Source organism: Sphaerodactylus townsendi, linkage group LG02 (genome assembly GCF_021028975.2).
Source record: "Sphaerodactylus townsendi isolate TG3544 linkage group LG02, MPM_Stown_v2.3, whole genome shotgun sequence".
In the NCBI taxonomy this organism is placed as follows: Eukaryota; Metazoa; Chordata; class Lepidosauria; order Squamata; family Sphaerodactylidae; genus Sphaerodactylus; species Sphaerodactylus townsendi.
In genome coordinates this window covers 44,594,842-44,618,900 of record NC_059426.1, presented here as the reverse complement: position 1 = coordinate 44,618,900, position 24,059 = coordinate 44,594,842, and positions in this window count along the sequence as shown.

Genomic DNA, 24,059 nt, shown 5'->3' with positions numbered 1-24,059 from the left:
TTAACAAAAAAAATCTTTATTTGCAGGATACAACAATAGTAGCCCCCCCCCCCCTTCTGAACCGAAACGTTTGCTGTGCAAATTGTTAAACTTTGCTCTTACATGCCTTTCTGCCTACAGACAGTAGAAAGCCCAAGCTGGAAACAAAAGTCACTTTGACCATTACTGGGCTATTCTGCTTGATGTTTAACAGCGTTATTGTTATGAGGCTTCTTGAGTCAAAAATGATTGCTAATATTAAATTGGAAGGCATACAGTTTTACAAGATCCCAAGTACCATAGCTTTAAAAGTCCCATATGTCTCAGCAAGATGAATAATTGTCCATCAGCCTGTGGTTCATTAGGGACCAAAAATCAATTGAGTAGGAGGGCCTCTCACAGGAGGCTATACAAACCATGTTTTTGCCGGCTTCCTGATGAATAGAACAGCATAGCATAGAAAGCTTTTCATCTGATGGCTGCAAGGTAGTTAGGACAGTGACAGCTATGTAGTGTACACTGATAATTGGCAAGCAAGGAAAAGAAGAAATGGATATACTTACGTGCAGAATATTCCTTGAAGGGTTCATATGCAATCCTCAGACCTGTTACTCCAGAGGATTCTCATTGACCTCACTGGATCTGACTGCAGTAAGTGATTAGGAGACAGTGGCTTTGCTGAGAAGTAAAGTTTTCTTTAGGAGCATGACCAGCTGTGGATATGAAAGGCTTCAAAATTAACCCTGAAAAAAGGCATGTTCTATACATGCACAATGTCACAATAATGGTGAAAAATATATTGCTGTAAATAGATCTCTGCATGCCTTTGTTTTAATGTTTGGGTAGGTTGCTGAATTTCCAAAGGGCAACTTTTTCAAAATGAGCAGGGGTTTTATTAATGACAGTTGTCTTTTTTGGGGGTGTGGGTGGCTTGTATTTTACTCTTTTCTAAAGAGGTCCTGCATACTAACAATAAAAAATGTCACTGATTTTTTAAAATTTGTAATCTCTTTTTTCCTTCTCTACTAAGAATGGCTACCTGCTATAATCAAGTAGCTTTTCTAAGTATGTTGTTATTCTCAAGTAAAATAAAGCTGTTGTTAATATGGCTAGTAAAAAAATGATAAAACAAATATTATTTAAATACAACAATTAAGAAGTGGTACTGAAGAGATCTGTGACATGAATGCTATTCTTGGTGTCTAAAATATGTGCTTTGTAACACTCTCAAGCAAATAAACAAAGGAAATAAGAATATCCACATCTGTTCATTAAAACATCTTGAAAATTATGCCAGTAATGTATCATGTAACACAGCATTATTAGTCCAATCACAGTTCCTCCTGTTTCACAAATTATTTTGTATTAAGATACCCTCATGACTGTTGAATCATTGTGTTGGAATCTGAATCTTTCTCACCAAGTAGGGAAGAGACTTCTCTGTTGCCATGATTCTCAATAAGGACCACTGTGCTTCAGAAGTAATGTATAAATTCTGGTGAGCTTTCAGAACTTGGGTGATATATGTGGGGCATTTGGGATTTTAGGAACCCTTTCTAGAGATGCTTGAGCAACTGGTGGTTTGGCTCATGGTCTGTGGGCCAGTCACAAGCGGGAAGACAAGATTTCCTTAAGTAATTTGTCTGTTAACAGCTTGGGCATTTGTTGAATTACTTTCTGCATAGCTAGACAATACAGTGGAGTGCAATCAGCTAAATTTGAGGCACCCTCATCCTCACACAGCCCAGTGTGAGTCCTAGTGCCTCCACAACAAACATGCCATCACAACATGTCACTTGGCAACCAATCATCTACATATACGGTGAACAAGCCACAGATTACAAATAAACTATAGGTTGGCAAAATCTGTGTTATCAATATTGTTTAGTTTAGTTTATTTGATTTATACTCACCCTTTCCTGGCAGAGCTGGGCTCGGGACAGCCTCCAACAGCAGTTAATAGAGTTAGAATATAAATAACATAAAAACATTATAATTAAAATCATAAATCCTAATCTAATACATAATAGAATTTGTGGCATTAATCTCTAATACAAGAGGAGTTATCACCTATATGGAGATACAGAATTCTTATAAGGGGGAGGTCTTACAGGTCTAGCAGGAAAAAATGGAAAGAATCAAAGAAAGAGAGACCAAGAAAAAGGGAAAGGAAGAATGGAGGGAAGGAGGGATTTTATACCCATACATTTTCATATAGTCTTATGGGAGTGGTAGTTCTGCATCACCTGACCCAACTACCGCTGACTCTGGGCAGAGGTGGGATCCAGCAGGTTCTCACAGGTTCCCAAGGGTAGGTTACTAATTATTTGTGTGTGCCGAGAGGGGGTTACTAATTGGTGATTTTGCCACGTGATTTTTGCCTTAGTTATGCCCCTCCTCTCAGCAGTAGTGCGCAGAACTTGAAGCAGTCTAGCAGGAGGTGCACCAGCGTGCGTGGCGGCCTGCGCCTGCGTGCATTCGTTTCCCGCCCAAGGACCGGCGCAGCAGCTGCATCCTTGCCACAGCCCCGCCCAGGAATGCCCCACCCCAGGAATGCCCAGCCATGCCCCCGTCGTGCCCCGCCCATCCCCATTGGCGCTACACCACAGTTTGAATCCCACCACCATGGGAACCTGTTACTAAAATGTTTGGATCCCACCACTGACTCTGGGGTAGTGTGTAACAGACTTACCTCTGTGATACACCTCTGAAGATGCCAGCCACAGATGCTGCCGAAACATTAGGAACAAGATCCACGGCCACACAGCCCAGAAAACCCACCACAACCAGTTAAATAAATTTGCTTTGTGTGCGGTCCTATTTTTCAAAATGGTCGGCAGGGCATTCAAGGATAATAATAAATGCTTGGTGAGGGGTGGGAGATTGAAGATCAAGAACCACTGCTATAGTTTAGGGAAGCTGCCTTCAGCACAAGGAACCTTTTTCACCTTTTGCCAGAGGAATGGTCTACAGTTAGTGTAATGAATAATAGGATCCACCTCAACCATGCCCTTTTTGCCTAGCCTTAAACCAGTAGCTGTCCAGCTTAGACATCACAGTAAAACAACCAGTCCCTAAACTCGACACTACACTTCAGGGATTCAGATCCAATACCTGAATAGGGATTGCTTCTGGAACATGTGCAAAAGTTGCAGGCAGAGTCCTGAGACTGACACTGTGAGCCTAATCTTACACCCTTCCAAATTAATTGATTCAAAGGATTTAGAAGGGTATAACTCTCTTTAAGTTTGCACTGTAAAATCTGTTTATTTACCTTATTTTTAATCCACCTTCCTCACTAAATCTCAAAACAGATTGTACAGTACAGAGATCACAGAGCTGGGTTCCACACAGGCCAAATATAACAAGTGTATGATGTTATATAAACCATTTTGGAGGGGACTTCACACAGGTCCCATTCCTAAAACAAATCTGGCCCATTTTATTCCCCTCAACCTGGGATTTTGCTAAACCAACAATCCTTTTGCACAATCCCAGGTTGGAGGCATTCCTGCTGCATGAACACAACAGGCAGGAGATTCTTTATTTCCCTCCTGTCAAGGGGATGTTATCTATGTGATTGAGATGCATTCCCAATTCAATGTAACTGCTCAAGACAACAAATCAGTGCTGCTAGAAAGATATATGTAACCAGCCGGCTATATGTAACCACTGCCATCTGTGCATTCTTTCCTTGATCTTTACTTTATGGCTTCACATGCTTTGTAGACAACTAGGCTTTCCCTAGTACCTTTGTCCCATGAGAAAATAATTACATCTGTTATCTTGTGGCTCTCTCTTGCTATCTGCTGCTGACCTTCGGGCGCCTCAGCTCCAACGACTGTTTTTCACAAACTCTTGGGAAAATGGGAGGGGGGCTTCCAGCAGGGAATAAAGGGGACTGTGAATACCAGTTTCATCAGAACTGGCTTTGTCAAGTGTGGTGCTTCGATACCTCTTCAATAAATGCTACTGATCAATACTTCAGAGTCTGTTTATTGACCGAAGGTTTCGAGACCTAACACCTCCACTCCACCTGTTCATTTTAAGTTCCACGCCATCCACTGTCAGGGAAAATCTGCCTACTTGCCATTCTGTGCAGGTTGCCCAGCAGGTTGTGGGAAAATTCTCTGAGTGCTTAACAGTGTACAAAGTTCCCCAAGCACATTTTCTCCCTGTGGCAGCGAATATGTCTCGAAACTGGGCAACATCTTTTAGAGACAAGAGCATGGCTTACCACGCTCAAATTTTGGCTGCACATCTGTTTCAACCGCGATGCCGCCTCCTTGTCATATAAAGCCCTCAAGACTTCTTGTCATTCGGAATGGTGGGGCACTATAGGAACAAAAAATTAACAAACTAGGCTATTCTTTGGATTATCTGGCCATGTTACCATCTAAAGAGACTTTTCGACTTTTGAAGAGAAGGCTATGTGACCAGGAACATCAGATACTACTTGAAAAGGCTTCCAGGACTTGCTCTCCTTTAGCTCTGGGTATCACTTACGTTGGCAATAAGGGGGCTCAATACCTGCACCAGATAACCGTGCCCAGTCTCCGTAGAGCAATGATGTTGGCCCGTTGCAATGCCCTTCCATCAGCCGTATCAACAGGGAGATTCACTATAACCCCTTACCACCTAAGGCTATGCATATGCAATGGATCAGTGTAGACTCTATAGATCACATTTTACTTTATTGTCCACTCTACGCTGTATCCAGAGTCAAATACCTGTCATCCCTGCTACTCAAAAAAGAGTATGCATCTGACTTACAAAAGATTATCTTTCTGTTGGACAGTCCCAGTAGTGATGCAAACGATGCAGTCGCCAAATTTTTGGATTTGTACATGAAACAGCGTTCTAGGAGCAAATCCTGACCATCAGCCTCTTTTCCTGTACATTTATTTTAGTTTCCCTCTATTTGGTTAAGTGGACTTGTGTATATAATATTGTTATGCCAATAAAGGTTCTTTGTTTGTTTGTTTGTTTGTTTGTTTGTTTGTTTGTTTGTTTGTTTGTTTGTTTGTTTGTTTGAGACCAATCTACAGCAACACATTCATTATTGCCCGGTTGTTGCAGGGAGGTCTCTTTTCTTTTTTATGTTGCACATGCACAGGTGCAACTGATCAGGTGCAACTGATCAGACTGTGGGACAATCAACGTGGCTGCGGGGGTTCATTTCTCTGTGCCTGTGCAGCTACACATGTGTTGCAAGAAATGAAAAAAAGAGAAGCATCTCTGTGCAAAGTTGCAAAAGCAATCCGGATTGTTTACATGGGCTCCAATTGCTGCTTGAATGGGTGAAGGGAACACATGCGAATGGGAAAAAGGAAAACTGGTTCCTTTATAACAACTGCAACCCTTTTATGCATATGCTGTGTGGAATTCACCAGAGTATTGTCACTAGAATGTTTGTCCAGTGGTTATGCTCTGCATAGCCAGAAGCATTTTTCTTGTTTCTTCACAAACCTAACAGTCTTCCGCACAGCTCGGTTCTGAATTCTTAGGGGAAAAAATATTATCCATCAATGTAAGAACACCTGGTGGCTCAGATGTATTTATCTGGAGAATATATATATATTCTTTTCCAGATTCTTGATTGAGATGCCTCACACACTAAAAAGTATAATAAAGTCACAATAAAATGATCAATATTAAAGCTTGAAATAAAGCAAGCAATAAGCTTGAGTGAGAGAGACATAAAAAGTACATATAATGGTATTTTGCAACATAGTGAACATCCTGTAACTACAAGCAAGCCATTAAACAACAGATTAAAGACAGAACCTTTCCTTTAAAACCCTGAGTTAAAATTCCTCAGTTCTGAGCATAAAAGAAACAAATAAAACAAAGACATAATCAACAAGAGAAATGGAAGGCAAGCTGAAACCATAGCCCACAAAAACATACAGAATCAAAAAGAAACAAGAGGACATTTGGGGTCAACCCTACTTTCTTTACTCTAATCTGTCACCTTTGCACTACTAAGACCAAAAAGTGATGAAGCAGAACTGAAGAGCCAGCTTTTACAAATGCCTCAAATTAATACTGGGTTACATTGGAAGAGCTACTAAAAGTGAGGACACAGCAGGATGTCTGAGGAAAGGCATCTGCTGTATCACTGAAAGGATTCCTGACAAATATCAAGTAGAGAAACCATTAATTAAGAAAAAAACCCAACCCACAGAAGCCTACAATAGCCACTGTGGGCCCCTCAGGAAAGTGGTCCTGTTCACTTAGAAGGTATTACTATCAAGAAATTATCCTGATGCATCATTTAAATGGAACCAGCATTGGAGGCTTTCCAGTTACAGTCCAGAAAGGGTGGGGCACATATCAATAAATCACTTGCACGTACTGAGCATTTTCAAAACCAGAAAGAAACCCATTAAAAATAATTAAGCCAGGAAAGTTAGGTGAAAGGAAGGTAGATCATCAAATTTCTTAATGGATTTTCAGCTCAGGAGAATTGAAGCTTGAGAGAAAAAAACAAACCCAGATTCTCCACATGGGCTCTCTTACAGTTCGTTATACTTTGCTGATGCAGTTTATTTCCCAGTACAGCAACCAAAGCAATAGCATACACGGAAAATATTGTTGATTTCTAATTTCAGCTAAAAGAGAAACAGCAAATAGTACTTCTAAGGAGAGAGCAAATTCAATAAGCAACTTTTGGAAACCCTGAGTTAGAATATGTTTATGATCAAAACATCCTCAGTGTTAACCAGAGGTCACAATCAAGAGAAGCATACGAGGAAAAGGCATTGATGGAAAATGGCACCTTTACAAGCATCCTAGGCCATTTCCGCACGGCACAATCATACCTGGTTACAACCGGGTTCTTACAATCTGGGTTTATTTTATCCTGGTATCTCTCTTCGCATGGCTGCCCATTTTGTGAAGGAAATACTCTAATTCCTTTCACACAAGCCCAGGACTTCTGTATTTACATTGCAAGTGTATCTGAGCATGCCCAGTGTCCTGTATTCTGATTGGCTGTTGTTTTTGAGTGGCAGCTTGAATTAACATCAGGCAGGGAGATCAGGGGGGTAGGCGGAAGGGTAGGGAGATCAGCCAGCTGGGCAGGAAAAATAAACTGGTCTGCTCTCATGGTGTTTGCATGGTAGCAGGTTCACCCCAGGATTTTGGAAAAGAATCACCAATTTGGTGATTTTTCAATATCCTGGGAGGAGGGAAATATCACGGGACAAAACCACGTTAGGACTGGGAACCGTGGATGTTTTTGCACACTCAAATTGCTCCTCTGTTGGTATGGGAATTGCCCCGATGCAATCAGGAGTTTCGCACAGCCCTTGGTGCTGCAGCGTGGCTGCCACGTTTCTGCCCCAGAGCCGCCCTGCGGCAATGGCTTTGATCTGCGAATTTCCTGAACTGCAAAGGTTGAGGTCCTTTTGAAATGCCCCCTTTGTTGCTCTGGAGGCTTCCACCGGTGTGCAAAATTCCTCCATAGCATAAACGGGGCCAGTTTTCCTGCCTCACCGCTCTGGCCTGCCCCACCAATGGAATGCGCTGAGAAGCAGCACCCTGAGTCCAGAGGGATAAATCTTGGTTTTTATAAAGGAGGGAGAAACCTTGGGAAGAAAAGTTGTGTGTACAGGTGCCGTGAATGGGAGGGCAGCGATTTGCTTGCATCTGAAAGGGTTTTAGATTGACATTTGAGACGGGGGTGGGGGGTGGAGGACCGCTATCCCATCGCATACACAAGGATTTTAGATCGGAGGGGCAAGGGCGTCAATTCACAGTGCCTGATTTGTCAAGTACAACTAAAATAGTGAAAGTGAGTGGGGGGAATGGGGCAAGATTCAGCCAATCTGAATGCAGGAAATGGAAGCTGCCTGTGCATGCATGAAAGAGAATCTGGTAGAGCTTGCAGTGCTTAAGCTGTGCTTATGGCAAAGCCCTGGGCTTGTGGGAAACCATTTGGGACTTCACTCACCGGCCCTGATTCGAGTGAAAGACAGAGATGGGCAGCAGTGGGGAACTACATGCAGGGTGAGAAGCCCCGCAGCAGATACACTCCCCAGATAAGCCACAGAGCATTAGAAAATGCAAAAACAGCCCGTGTGAACTTCATCGCCGCACAGGGATCGTTCTCTTGCTCACCCCAGGATATTTGGACCATGCATTCCTAGTTGGAATCACATAAGTGAATTGTTGCTATACATACAATTCTTGGGTTTTGGGATATCCATCTGGTTCCCAGCCTGAATCAGTTATCATGAGCCACAATCACTGATTTATTTATTTATTTATTTAAATTAGTTTTATATACCGCCCTCCCCCTGAGGGCTCAGGGCGGTTCACAACAGGTTAAAACATACATTAAAACATAATTTAAATACCAATTACATAAAAACAGAACCCATTAAAAATGTGGATGGCGTCTGGCTACCCCCCTCCCCTCCTTGTGCCCATGGGAGACCAGATGACACGGTAGATGTATTTTTAACCAGGCTGGCCAAACGCCTGGCAGATTGAACCAATACTTAGCCAGAGCTAGATTGACAGGTTTTCCTACCCACTGCCAGAAGTTCCTTCTTTTGATAGGAGCATATTTTGTGCCTGTCATACAATACAATCCTGCAGATGGTATATATAAGGCCGGCAACTTTTCTGAAATCTCACTGCACTTTTTGTTTCCACAGAAGGTAATATAAGAACCCCTTCTGTGCTGCTGCCTCTTGTTATTATGGTTTCTGCTGTTATTGATAATATTATGAACTTGATCAGAGAAGAAGTCCCCAGTGGGGTGTTTGTGGGTACCATTGTGCCCATCGACACCTTTCCTGGCACTCACCAAATGTTTTTAGAAAGTGGGTGGAGCCAGGTGTGGCTTTTGTCAGCAAGGCTTTTAATTGGCCATTGATGATTTTTCAAAACATTGACTTTACAGCTGTTGTCACCATTTTGTGGCCAACTCCACCTCCTGCAATACTAGCCATATTGTGGCAGCTATTTTGTGGCACCCTCCACTGTCAGAATTCCAAAGGTATCCACAAGGTCAAAAACGCTGAGGACACCTGGATCAAAGTGAACAGATCTTGTTTTTTACTCTTTGTCTACTCTTTGTTTTGCTCACTCTAATCCCAACTGCTGAAGTGCATGTGGAGAGAAGTCTAAACTCTCAAGACTGAGTCAACGTGTTTTGAACCATTTGGACTGGCATTTGTCCTGAAGGATCAGGGGGAGTAGGCCTTGAGATTTTAAGCTGGTCTTCAGCTGTGTATAAATAGATGATAGATTCCATCTATCTTCCACCTGGCTTCCACCTTCATCATGCCCATTGGAAGTTGCACCTTAGAGTTTGGTAGGCAACTAAGAACCTGCAGGGATGCTCTCAATCCTGAATCTACAGTGTACCCGAAGATCTGAGATGAGCATTTGGCAGGTGGTACATGAGAAATAAAAGCAGTTCTGAATTTTCAGAGACACAGAAAGAGTGGTGAGGTAGCTGATTGGTAAATCACCTTGGTGCATTCAGTTTCCCTTGATTTGAACAGTCATTGGAGTGAGTCACCCTGCTGTCTTGAAAGCATTTCTCTTTGCTTTGCTTTTTTGGGGGATGGGGAGGAAATATACAGACTGTTTAAATCACCAGTAATCTCTCACCCAAAGGAAATCAATAATGCAATTCTAAGCCGAGTTATACCCTTCTAACGCTATTGAAGGCAATGGTTTTAGAAGGGTGTAATTCCATTTAGGACTGCACTGTTGGAAAACAGTTCTAAACAGGTGTGGCCAATGGGGCTTACTCTCAAGGAAGTTTCCTTAGGAATGTACTACTGACACTATTAATATTTTCTATTAATCTTTTATAACAGTTTTTGTTGGTTTATTTAAACATACCTATAAGCCATACTGGGCCCCATTTATAGCAGAAGGAACCATTTAAATAAATATGCCAAATAATTAATTAGCAGGAAATATTGTTTGATTGCATTTCTTGACAATATAACTATGAGTAAATCATGGTTGGGTTTGTGTACAGAATTTTTTTTCAAGGCTAGGCTATGACTACCAATTGTCTTAGCTTTTTTTAAAAAAAGCAACACAGGAAAGAAAAATGCTAGAATGCACTTTTGGCTCAAGATCACTATTTTTAGCTGCAACACCTATTCAAATTAAAAGATGGCATGTGGAAACATTTCCTTTTCACTGCATATACTGTTAGCGGCAAAACTGTTAGCAATGTATGTAGTTAACAGCCCAATCCTGGCCCTGTAAAGTATGTGTTAGATTATAGTTGGGGGCATAGATTTTGGTACAGAAACACACGCTGTCACATGGAAAACACCATTTCCAACAAAAGTAATGACTATAATTCAACATTATTGATCATTATACTCTAATTTTGATGGCTATGAAGTTGATACTCAGTACATATTGACAGTCTTGTGTCTCAGGACACAGTCCTATTAGAACTACAGAAGACTGCAAACAAGTTCAGGCTTTCTGTTTGCTGTTAGACCTTAGAATGGCTTGCAAGCAAATAGATTCCAGACAATTTCCCACCCAGACAGCTTACAGGAAAAAAACTGCTTGGGTTTAGAAATCGTACCACATCTGTAGTAAGATTCAGTACACCCAGCTCTGCAAAAACCACCTGACTGGTTTCTCTTTGTGGTAAAATATATCAATTTCCCCATGTACATCCAACACTGATCTGAGAAACTATTGACTACACATAGAGACAGATATTGCTCACACAGTTGTCCTATGAGATCCAATTGCCAAAGCAGAACAGAGAGCCCTTTTGAAAAAGTTAAAACTTCAACCAATGAACAACTTGGGAGAAACTGGGGTTAAATTCATTTCCTGCCCTACCAGACAGCTGATCTGTTGGGTTTCAGATTTCACAGATAACAACACATACAACTTTGGTTGTTCTGGCTGTGTTTTCTTACATTGGAACCATTGACCTTTAAGGAAATATACATGTTATATGCCCCCCAGAACTTTGTTACGCCCCCCACCCCCCTGCAAAAAAAATTGTACTCTGCAAATAACAATCTTTTAGTGGTCCCTGACCCAAAACCTATCTGGCAGTCCTCAGCCAGGGCCATGTGTTTTTCAGCCATGACCCCAGCCAACTAGCATCAAGGAGAACAGGTTGATTGAACATCCTGATTGTTTTATTGTTACTTATCATTTCAAAGTTGCTCATACCACTGTAATTCTAATTGTAATGTTCATATGCATTTCATAAAGTGTCCAGTTAGTTTGCAATGTTTTGTAAAGGCCCATGGCCATATGCAAATAAACTCAATTCATTCATTCATTCTCTGTCGACGGGTATTCAGTTTTACTTCTATAATTCCTATGTGCAATGCAACTTCTAGGTTGATTCTGATTGCCTGACCAGTTGATGTCCACAACAAATTATGCACCCACTATTTCCCTTTAACATTTTCTTCTAGGACTGAAGCTCTCTCGTAATATTAGATTTCTAAAACATGACATTCTTACATTTGCCAAAAATGATGCTTTAAAAAACCCAGACTGTTTTCCAGAATGAAATATGCAGTGTAAAGCAGAGCAATTTGGTGCGACACCACCTACTAATGACACATCAGGGCAATGATGCACATGTGTAACCTATAAAATATTGCATGTTCTTTGGGTTTGTTTCTGCAAGGATAAAGTTGCCAAAGGGGCCGTTCTTAACAGGGCTGTGAACGAATCTGCTAATCTTTGCAAAGCAACTGCTTGCCAAGCTTGATATTTTTGTGAATGTTGGAAGGAATTAGTAATTTTTTTTAAAGTGAGTCCCTGAAGTTTCTTTCTGTCTCTTCAAAATGTTAATATCGTTTTTTTAACAAAATCAAAGCCAAGCGGGGATTCACTCCCATCTCTTTTCGAAATAATATCCTAAGATATGGTTTCCGAAGGTAAATAGTTTCCACGGGAGATTTGAAGGCAATCCTTTGCTTAAAAGGATGTTTCCTGGATTAGAGATTTGAGAAACAATTCAATCACTTGTAATATTACAATGGAAATATGAATAGACCCAGCACACTGTTGTGCTACAGCATTGTATTTGCTGGAGAGGCTGGTACAATTTACCTGTTGTAACAGCATACAAACAGATGAACAGCTGTGCTGAATCAAGCCAATGGTCCATCTAGCCCAGCATTCTGTTTCACATAGTGGCCAATTGGATGCCCTTTAAAAAAAAAACCCAAACCAAGAACAGAGGGCAAAGGCTTTGACTGTTGCTGCCTTCCAGAACTGGCATTCTGAAAGCCATTGCCTCTGAATGTGGATGTAAGATTCTATTTAGTCATCATAACTAACCAATGAACCTGGCCTGCATGAATTTGTGTAATCCTTTTAAAGCCAGCTAAATTAGTGGCCCTCATGAAATCTTGTGGGGATATGAACCATGGTCTGTACCATGCCCATCTAACCACAGAACTACACTGAAAAAGTAGCTGACAAATAGTGGAAATCAGTATAGCAGCATAAATCCTTTATTAGTAGGGCTGCCAAACCCCTTGTTGGGGTGGAGACTCCCCTACCTCAAGCTTCTATTGCCTGCTGCCACTTCAAGCTCTCTCTGCGTGTGAGTTGTTTTTTTTTTTAAATAAAACACTAGCATTGTGATGATGTCACTTTCAGGAAGAACCTGGAAGAAAGCCAGTAGCTCTAGGAAACACTAAAAACTATGTGGTTTTTTTAAAGAGTTTTTGCTGATTCCTACAGATACTACTGTTGTTTCGGGGTTTCCCTGAAAGTGATTCTATCACACTTCTGATGCTGCCCCCTACATCTCCCCATCCCCAACTCTCCTGGTCCATCATCTCGCTTAGGCTGGCAACCCTATTTATTCATTCCAACTGAATGCTACAAAATAATGGCCTAGTTTTTAAAGTATCATAGAACAGGATGTTTTAAAATGCTGCGGGTGAAAGAAAATAAAAATATATTATGTGTACAGGGCATGGTGAAGGTCAGTTTGCAATATGGGAGGAGAACAGATTCAGGAGGCCGTTTTACAGATGCACTTAATTTAAGCCAGGTTGTCTCAAAGAATGGTGGGATAAAAAAGGCAATAGTTGGCCTAGGTTTGAAAATATAAAAGCTTATTTGGATCTGCCCATGGAAAACAGAGCTAGGAATCATCATTGTAAAAGTCCACAGCTTCTCCCACCACTGCCAACAGAACCAAGTTTCTGAAGCCAATGGTATGGCCCAATATAGAATTTCGGATAGTTTTTTAAAATATGAAAAAAGACCCTTCTCTATAAAAACAGCAGCGAGTAAGGAAGCCAAACAAATTACATGCATAATAGAATAATGAACTATTTTATCTATTTTTATAGAGAACATTCAAAGGGCCTCCAAATTAGGATCCTGGATCATTAAGCATTTGACATTTGTCCAGTTAAAACTATTGACTCATGCTTTCATTTCTTCCCCTGCAAATTACTACAGTGCCACAGCTGATCTGACTATATTTTCCATTTCTTATAAATAGCCACAAGAAAAGTATTAATTATCCCTGTGCGAATTAATGCACCAACTGCCTTAACCTTTCAGGTTTCCTTAAACGCCAGCATAACAAGGCATATCCATGGCAGCAAATGTGATTTATGACAAGAATTTTTAATTTCTGTTTTTAAATACGTTACCCACCGATCTGCATACATTTAAATGTGCCCCTAACACTTTCCTCTGTCTTGAGGCTGTTGTTTAATATTCAAGGATGATTTTTGTCCACATACATTTTGGTCTGTGTCACCTCAGATTAAATTATTACTCTTTGCAGCCTTTTCGGAGCAGGCCTCGGGCCCTTATTTACAAGAATCAATGAGATAGTAATGAAAATCCATTTTTCATACTATCGGCTCTGGCCTGCTTTTATTTAGTTAGCTGTGTCTAAGCAAGCAATTCATTTTGTGAAAATGTCATGTTGATAAAAAGAGAGAGAGAGAGAGAGAGAGAGAGAAAGAAAAAAAAAGAGAGAGAGAGGCCGACAAAGGGTTAATCATGAAATAGAATTTTCACATTCTCCACCCCACCTATGTTAAAATGCACCCATAAAGTGTAAAAAACCCCACCAAAATATTTTCTTAATGTATGCAAAGTAATGTATATTGACACATATGCAAGCCTTTTCATGATGAATATTGAAATATATATGCAAAATACAGGAAATGTGTAACACGTTATAGATCTTTCAGTGTACATTCAGAGGAAATGAGCCATTTGTATTTCACAATTTAGTGAATACCTACTGTTTATTGGTACAGAACACATAGGAGTGTATTTGTCTTGGTAATTTATTTAGGTAAATATATTTATCCTTCTAGGGGTTCTTTGTGCTTTTATTCCTGGTCCTATAGTGCTAGGCATAAATATTTAACCATGGATTGTCTCAAATGTTATTCATGTAATTTATCAAAGAAAACAGCCAAGTTATAATAACTTTAAAGCTTGCACCTTCACTTAAACCTGAGAGCAATCTAAAAAGCAGGCAAACTGGGTCTGCATCTTCTTCATGTATGGGAAAAGGACAAAGAATCTGAGATGCCATCTGGCCTGTTTTAAACCAGCCCAGCTGGTTTTCTATACCACCTGGCCAGTTTTCTTTCAAGGCCTGCATCCCAGTCAGGCAAAATTCATATGCTCCATCTTTGCATGTCTGAAAATGGGGCACTCTTCTGTACCTATTAATAGAGCAGAAGAAAGGTGTGCTTTCCCATACATTTCTATCCCATACATTTCTAGCCAAACTAGTCCCCACACCAATTTTGTTGCTGATAAGGAAAAGCTGCAATATAACATGAAAGTGTGAAAGGAAAACACATGGTTCTTGCTTTGATTTGGCTCTGTGGTATAATTGCAGAGCCAATCAGAATCAGCTGTGTGGTGTGAAAATGTCATCACTCGCAACTTGACCCTTGATGGGCAAGTCAATAAAAACCACCACCCTTTTTTTTTAAAAAAGGCCACCAAAGCAGAGGCCACAGAAAGGACCAAAACAGTGCCAAATAGGGTCTGTGGCTGTTTCCGCACGGGCGGAATACAGCGACCTAGGGATGCTAAAAACAGCGTCCCTGGGGAGGGGTTTGCACGGCCGCCACTGCTGTATCACAGCAGCGGCGGCCTCGCAACCCCCGAGCGGCATGAAGCCGCTGTTTCCGAACCTCACTCCCTGGGCGAGGCATTTCGAAAACAGTGGCTTTTAATCGCTGCCATCGCTCCCCTTTCCCGAACGCCTTACCTTCCCTCCGACCTTCCGGCGCGTTGTCCAGGCCTGGGGACACGCCCCCTGCCCTGCGACTCCTGGGCGACGCTCCGGAAGGTCGGAGGGAAGATAAGGCGTTCGGGTGACGGCACAGCGCTGCGCTATCTTCCCCGCCACTACCGGGACTGTTTCTGCAAACGGTCCCGGGGAGATGCGTTGGCGTCGTATACGCTGACGCACCCCCCAAGTGTGGCGGTGCAGAAACGGCCTTTGAGATAATGTTTCAGGTCTTTTTTTTGTAGTAATCAGTGCAAGCTTGAGCCAGAAAAAACACTGCAAATTATGAACAGCATTAGAGAAAAAATTCCTATTTGCTAGACCTTCAGCATGCGCCCCCAATGCCTCTAGCCATCAGACCTCAAACTTTTGCCCCTGTGATGGACATGTTGGCTCTGGTTGTTCCACAGTGACAACAGTTTGGAGGAAGGAAGGTTTGCTCTCCAAAGTATAGAGGTTAGAAGGGGAGGAAGGAAGTCACATCTTTTCTTTCTCCATGACACCTGGGAGTCTGGTGCCTGGGTCAGTCTTGACAGCAGCATTCTGGGAGCAAATGTAAGGAGGAGTCTTACATTCGATCTTCATTTCCTCTCTACCAGCAGTTGATATCGCATCTTCAGTGATGGGGAGCAGAGACACAGACATATCTTCCACAGTGTTGTTGCTCTATCATTAAATGGCTGTATACAGGCTTTTTCTTAGGCTCAGATTCAAATCCAAGCTGGAGAAGAATTCAAGGTTACCTTGCATACTGTGGTACAGTGCTAGTAATCAGAATCTAAGGTTATGGATGTTAGTGGTTTTGATATTTCTTTGTATCATAAATGTTTTCCCATGACATTTTTACTCCAAGCAGTGGACTCTAATTTGAAGAATCAGGTTTGCTTCTCCACAAGAAGCCTGCTGGGTGATCTTGGGCTAGTTAGAGTTTTCTCAGAACTCTATCAGTCCCACCTACCTCTCAGGGTGTCTGTTGTGGGGAGGGAAAAGGAAGGCAATTGTAAGGTGCTTTGAGATTCCTTGAAGGTAGAGAAAAGCAGGGTATAAAAACCAACTCCTCTTCTTCAACAAGACTTTTCATTGTCCTAATAGCATATCAAGAAATCCTGCTTGATTTCCTCTTTCTCAAAAACATACTGCTGAAAGCTCTTCTCTACTTGTTGTGCACTATATTTATTTATTCTGCAGTGATCCATCCTTCAGTGACTTATGAAACAAGATATATCACTAAACTAACCAGACAATTTTCCTTTAAAAATCCTTTAGAATGTTTAATGGAACTTTTAATCCAGCATTGGGTTTGGTTAATGCATACATATTATACAGTTGTTACAACTCAAACACATTCAATAACATTTACTATCTGAATTGGTGGTTATGATAGGGATGTCAGGGAAGCAGTGCAATGACGTACCATGCCCATGCAGCAGACACCAGAAATCATAAGTCACAATGTCTAATTCAAGATTCTCTGCTTAACCAAAAGATAGGAAAATCCTGCCAAGTGAAGAACTGACATCCCTGCTTATCCATGTTACTAACTGTCCCTCAATGGCAGCAGCGATGTTGTCTGTAATCTGTGCCTTGTCTAGTACCTCAGCAGGGAGCAAAACCTGGCTTTAGCCAGCCTGGCCCCTCTCACACTGCCTAGCACCAGATGCCCCACCCTCACCCAAAACATCCCTGGGTATTCACCACTGTGCAATGAGACATATGTGCTCTGTGACTAAAGACAGGTCCAAAGGTTATTTATTATTAATAAGATTTTTCACCCTGCCTTTCTGCCCTCATGCAGCCAGCAAAGCAGGTGACAAATTTTCAAAAATACACATTAAAATCTCCTCTTAAAAGTCATTAAAAACAACACAGAAATAAATAAATAAATAAATAAATAAATAAATAAATAATGTTGATGTTGATGATGATGATGATGATGATGATGATGATGATGATGATGATGATGATAATAATAATAATAATAATAATAATAATAATAATAATAATAAACAACTTAAAACGAGAGCCCAAAATAAGGACAAAAGATAAAGAATAATTATCCTTCAAGTTTACTGGTCCTAAGCTATATGGGGCTTTAAATGTCAGGACAAACAGCTTGAGTTGAGCCCAGAAACAAATTGGAAGCCAGAGTAAATGAGCCCAGGCAAGAGTGGTATGATTCCTATAACCCACTCCACACAACATTTTGGCTGCAGCTTTTTGTACAAATTGAAGTTTCTGAACACTTTTCATGTGCGACCCCACATGGAGATAATTTCAGCTATATAATATAGATGTGATCTAACTGAGGGGTATAACTTATTTCAGAGAAATAGACCAACTAGGAAAGGAAGAGGAGGATTATATATGAGGGATGATTATACCTGTGAGCAGGTGACTCAAATCCAGGAAGTCAGGTTGAGAGCATCTAGGTAAATATTAATGGGGAAACAACAGTGATTTCATTGTGAGGGTCTATTACAGACCTCCCCCCCCCCCCCCCCCATCAGACTGAAGATTTGGATAATGCCTTCCTGGAACAGATGACCAAACTTTCAGAAAGGAGAGAAGTAGTAGTAATGGCAGATTTCAATTATCCTGATATTTGTTGGGAGTCAAACTCTGCCAAGACTGTAAGATCCCAAAAATTCTTCACTTACCCCTCCCTCACCCTCCCTTGCATGCCACCCCTCCCTCCCTTCCCCTTCCTCACTGCCCTTCCCTTGCATGCCACCCCTCTTCCTCCCTTCGCTAGGGTGGGTGGGCCATGTCCAGATGTCAGACCCCCTCCCCCTCCCTTAACTTACCTAAGTTAATCCTACAAGAGATTTCAATTTCAATTTCATGGTCTAGAGTCAAGGCAACAAGCGGATCAACTATTTTAGATCTGCTCCTAAACAACAATGATGACCTGGTTAATGGGATGGAAGTGGCAGGCTCCTTAGTGGTAGGTAGGAGTAACCATATTCTCCTGGAGTTTGTTATAGAGTGCCAAGGGGATGCCAAGCATAGTTAGACATACATTCTTGACTTTAAGAAAGTTGATTTTAGTAAACTTAGGAAACTGTTAGGTGTGATCCCATAGTTAAGAATACTAAAAGAGAAGTGAGTTCATGATGGATGGGAGGTTCTTAAAAGTGAGATCTTGAAGTCACAATTTCAAACAGTTCCAATGAGGAGAAAAAATGAGACATGTATAAGGAAACCAGAATGGATGTCTGGAGAACTTTCAACTGAGCTGAAATTTAAAAGGGACATGTACAAGAAATGGAAAAGGGGGGAAATCACCAAAGAGGAATTCTTTCTAATAAACACATGTGCATAAAAACATGCAGGAGGTAATGGTGTTCACTGTAACATGTAAATTCACAGATTTGTCAGGCACAATCACATGCAACATGTCACATTTGAGCAGAACCTCAGACCACAGGCCTTGAATGGCTGAGAAAGTTCATTTTCTTGTAATGAAAGAATGTCATTTCCTTTTCTTAAAGGGTCTTTTACATCTGTGCAGTAGGTGAGATAATTCTACCCGGGGTTGTGGAGGGTCAGATCAAGTCATTAAATGAACTACTACTCTCATAAGATTCTCCCACAAGAATAACAAATGTTATGACTTTAAAAAATATATTTAATGTATTATTGTTAGCTGATTGAGTTTCTCACTGCTTATTTATGCAACTGTCTATTGAGTAGCATAGAATGAAAATATGTCTGTGGGGTGGGGGAGAAAAGGACTCCAATCAGACTCAGTGGGCTGCTCGGAGTCCAGCTGGTGGAGGCCTTCACCGTTCCCTTCTATGCTGTATTTAGAAGCAGAAATTGCCATGGAAGGGCCTTGTTTGTCCCTTCCTTTGGCTCCACGTGTCCTTGACATGCAGAGAAACCCATGAAAAAATGTCATGCCAAATACCCATGAAAAAATGTCATGCCAATTACACTGTAGTATACTTTTTGAATACATGGCACAGTAACCTGACAAATACGCTCCAACTGTTTGTGAACAGCTGAACTGACCAATGGAATACTGGCTCCCTGATTATGATCAGTAAACAGAGTATGTGCTGAACCAGCAGATGTTTCAAAGCATCCCTAATTTGTACCACTGTACCTAAAATAATTTCTTAAAGCCAGCCACCACACGTCCTCCATCTGCTATTAATAGCCCTACTGAACTTATGTAATACCAACAACCCTAATTTTGATTAAATTATTTTAAAATATTTATGAAACATTTAAACTCAAACTGGAAAAAAAATCCTTGTTGTAGCTGTAGTTGCACTACAGCACATGTTCTGGTACATGAGAAACATTTTGAAAATGGTAACATTGGATAACTAAGTAGTTTATCTGACCTGAATGGGTCAGTTAAACTTACAACAAACATAATATAAGGACTCAGCCATTACTGGAATTAACTGAACAATGGAAAATAATTCCTCAGTACTAGAGAGTGGGTTCCCATTCTGTAATAGATGTTTCCTGAGAAAATGCCTTTTGGATTTCAATGATGCCTACAAAACCAAAAACATCCACTTTCTGGTGGATCATGCAAAAGCTAGAAGGCCACAATGCTTTCTGCAAAATAGGTTGACCTACGTGTTCTACTCAAGTGACTGTATATTCAAAGGACTCCTTAGGGTACGTAACGTCAAGACTCATAATTTGTCTACTTCAGGTAAACAAAAACCATATACATTGCATTCAAAACTGTCAGCCTGCATGCCAAAGGGAAGAAAATACAGAGAGCATAGGTGATATGGTCAAATTTGTATCAAGCAGTTTCTATCAAAATCCTTGATGTGAATATTATTACAAGCTCACTGGACAAGAGGTATTTGTAATGAACCTGACAACATATGTCTAGAATGAATCTTAAAACTCTACCATGTTCTCATGAGAAGATAATGATTTTAGCATTTTCTGGGATGAGGTAATTACTAAACTGAATTAAGTCTGAGTGTTTATTGCTTAGGAATTTGAAAGGAGGAACTTTCACTCCCATTAAATGTTTTCTTTGTTTTCATTACAAATATAGTGTGGGATAATGGCTAAAGTGCTGGACTAGGACTGGGGGACCTGAAGTTAAACGACTTTTAGTGGTGTGCTCTGGAAAAATTATTTAAATTCTTTATTGTAAGACAGGGAAGGCTGATCAATCTTGAGAATTCTTGGAAATTGTTAGGATTTTACAACTGCCTGTTTCATTCAAGCAAGAGTTAACTTTTGAAGTCTGTGTGGAAAAGGTCATTAATTCCATAAGAAGAATCTATGGCATATTTTAGGTGTTTTAATGGGAAAAAAAATAAAAACCAGACAAAAGGCTTCGCTGGGGCAAATTAACAAACAGTGAAAGAGTCACACAAAATGCCAGTCACCTCCTTTAGATTGTGAGTAATCACGTAATCATGCCAGAATTAAAGTTAACATAAACACTACATTTCCAGATTGTATTTTCAAAAATAAATAATGCTTTTGCTGATTGATATTTGTGCTGTGAGGGATCTCATCCAAATGGAATCTAGTGTGACACATTTCTGATTCTAATGCAAGCTTCATTGCTTCAGTCTGTCTGTCATGACCACAACACATTCTTCATTTATCATACCCTTTTCTTTGGGATTCCAACAATGAAATTCCAATGCTTGTTCAGAAAGTACCAACTTAAGCTGTCTAGAATGTGCTTGTATTTCATTTGGCTGATGATGAGAAGAAGAGTTTGGATTTATACCATGCTTTTCTCAGCCACAAGTACTCTCTAAGCGGCTTACAAACTCCTTCCCTTCCTCTCCACACAACAAGAAACCTTGTGAGGTAGGTGAGGCTGAGAGAGTTCTGAAGAACTGTGACTGGTCCAAGGTCACCCAGCGGGCTTCATGTGTAGAAGTGGAAAAACAAACCTGGTTCACCAGTTTAGAGTCAGCAGCTCACATGGAGAAGTGAGGAATTAACCCCTGTTCTCCACTACTCTTAAACACTACACCAACTGATACTCTATTCACTCCTAGAATAACTGAAGTGTGGAAGTCACTTCCATAGTCAAGACCACTAATTTAGTAGACTTTATAAGGGGATTAGACAGATTCATGGAGGATGGGTTCATAAATGGCTCCTAGACATGGTGACTAAAGAGAACCTCAATGTTCAGAGGTAATAAACCTTTGACTACCATTACCAGGGTAATAAACAGAGGAAGGCCTTGCAATCTTTGCTTTGTTTGGTGGTTCTTCAGGACAAGTTTTCCTTTGCGTAAAGCAGGACGTTAGACTAGATGGACCATTAGTCCGATCAAGCATGATGCCCTTGTTATTGGATTTAGGTATGTGAAGCAAAGTTACCCAATAACTAGGGCTGTTTCCGCATGGGCCAAAATAGTTGATTTCGGCCCGGTAAAACACCCTTTTGGGGGGGACCCTTTGCATAGGTGCCACTGCCAAATCAATGCAGCAGTGCTCTTCCCCCCTCCCACCTGAAACAGAGTTTTTGAACCTTGCTTTGGAAAATGCCAGCTTCCATTTGGTGCTGAGCTAACGGCACCAGGTGAAAGTCAGCATTTTCCCCGCAGCCCTCCCAAACGTCTCTTACCTTCTGCCGCCTTTTGTCACTTTGTGGAAGCCAGGGGACACGCCTCCTGGCCCTCCGACCCCAGAGCCATCGCTCTGGCCATGGTGGCGTGTCCCCTGAACTCCACAACGCGACAGAAGGCGGCAGAAGGTAAGAACCATTTGGTGGTGGCTCAGCCTGTGCAGCCAGTGGGACCGTCCATGCGAATGGTCCTGGGGGGTGCATCGGCATAAGCTATGCTGATGCACCCCGCTCAGCTGGCCATGCAGAAACAGCCTTAAAAAAGAAAAGGATTTGTTTTGTTTCATTTAAATCCATGTCACTTAACGGTTGAAAATAAGGTTATCTCAAATCTCCTAGATGCCATGAGAGAAGGGTGATTCTGTGAAAGCAGAAAAATTTTCCCAGCAATCAAACAGACCCCGTCAGTGATCATATCCAGTCACCAAAGCTGAACATATGTTCAACCGTTCAACAGATTCACCATGAAATTCGCAGCATCCTTGCTTACTGTAGTGCTATGGTTAAAAAAAAGAATTCTAAATGTAACAATACAAAACTGAATATGAGAAATAATTCACTTTTTTTTCTTTTGCAATTTTTAAGACGCCTGTTTTCAGTATTCTGTGCTGATAAATGTGAAGGCTCCTTAAGTCTAATGAGCATTAAAATCTCTGAGGTATTTCTGTCTGTGGGCTTACAGGGTTCACTTCATTTACAGTCCTGGAGTCTCATTAACTATGTTCAACAAAGCACAAGGCAAAGGAGCTATGTTCTTGAAAAACATACACGAGCTGTACAGGGACAATGACATTTACCTCAATACCATTTTTTAAAAAAAAAAATAGCTGCAGGTGCTACCGCTGCAAGTGAAACAATGGAAAAGTGCAAGTTATTTTGTATTTAGAGACTGTACTGCTGTGAAGACACTCAGAACTGATATATCAGTTATGTCAGTGATGGTGAACCTTTTCAAGACCCAGTGCCCAAACTGCAACCCAAAATCCACTTATTTATTGCAAAGTGCCAACACGGCAATTTAACCTGAATACTGAGGTTTTAATTTAGAAAAAAACGGTTGGCTCTAAGGCATACATTACTTGGGAGTAAGCTTGGTGGTAGTCAGTGGCTTTGCTTTGAAGCAACCATGCAACGCTTCTAATGGGTGAATCACAATCCTAGTAGGGTTTAGAAGCAAGCCCCATTGCCAGCAACTGAACTTACTCCCAGGTAAAGGATTGCGCTTTAGTTCTCCCCATGAAAATCAGTGGGGTTTAACAGCACTTAACAGGGTTACCTACACATCATGCCCAGAGGCCCAGGCCAGCCTAGATTTGAGGGGGGCGCCCCCCCAACATGACGAACTCTGTGCGCGCATGCCCACAGGGAGCGCTCTGAGTGCCACCTCTGGCACCTGTGCCATTTCGCCACCACAGAGTTATGTCATACCACAAGCTCCTGCCCAACCCAATTCTCAGAAGAAAGAACATCAGGGGAGTGCATGGATTGTAGACTTGGTTGAATGTTTGGATCAAGAATCTGTTTCATTTTGTTTGGTTAATTGATCCTGGTTCCAGGCACTAGTTGTAGAATCAGATCTTGTAAGTAGGGAAGAACACAGATTTGCTCCTATTAACTATTTATTTATTTATTTTTATTTATATTTTAGATTTATAGGCCGCCTCTTCCCCGAAGGGCCACTTAAATCCATAGAATTAGAATGTAAGGGGTAGCATTGTGGGCCGAGGTGTGGATCCTCATGCTTGGGTTACCTAGCATAAGACTTGAAATAACAAACACATAACAACTTTGTGTGGGTAAGAAATAGGCCATAGCCAGCAGTTTATTGAAATAAAGCAGAAGAAAGCAACTGGCACAGCATGGGAGGGGTGATCCAAGCCTCTGGGCAGTCTGAGTGCTGTTCCCCAGAGTAAACCAAATTCCTCAAGCCAGCCCGTTGGAGGAATAGACCCTAGTGGCAAGACTAGAGTGGGGCATTCCAGGTGGGCGATGTGCCCATCTGGTGTCCCTCTCCAACCACTGCTAGAGGCACAAGCCACAGCCCCCCGCGGGGCATTCCAACCATGGACTTGCTCCACCCCAACCTCTTAGGGAAGTATAATAACAGGGGAGTTTCCCTAGCTCCCCCTTCCCAGAGGATCACCCCCCCCCCATGTGCAACCCGCGAGCCTCGCTATGACAAAGCAAGCTGAGCTGCAGGGAACAAGTGGGTGGGAAATGCTCCAGCAAT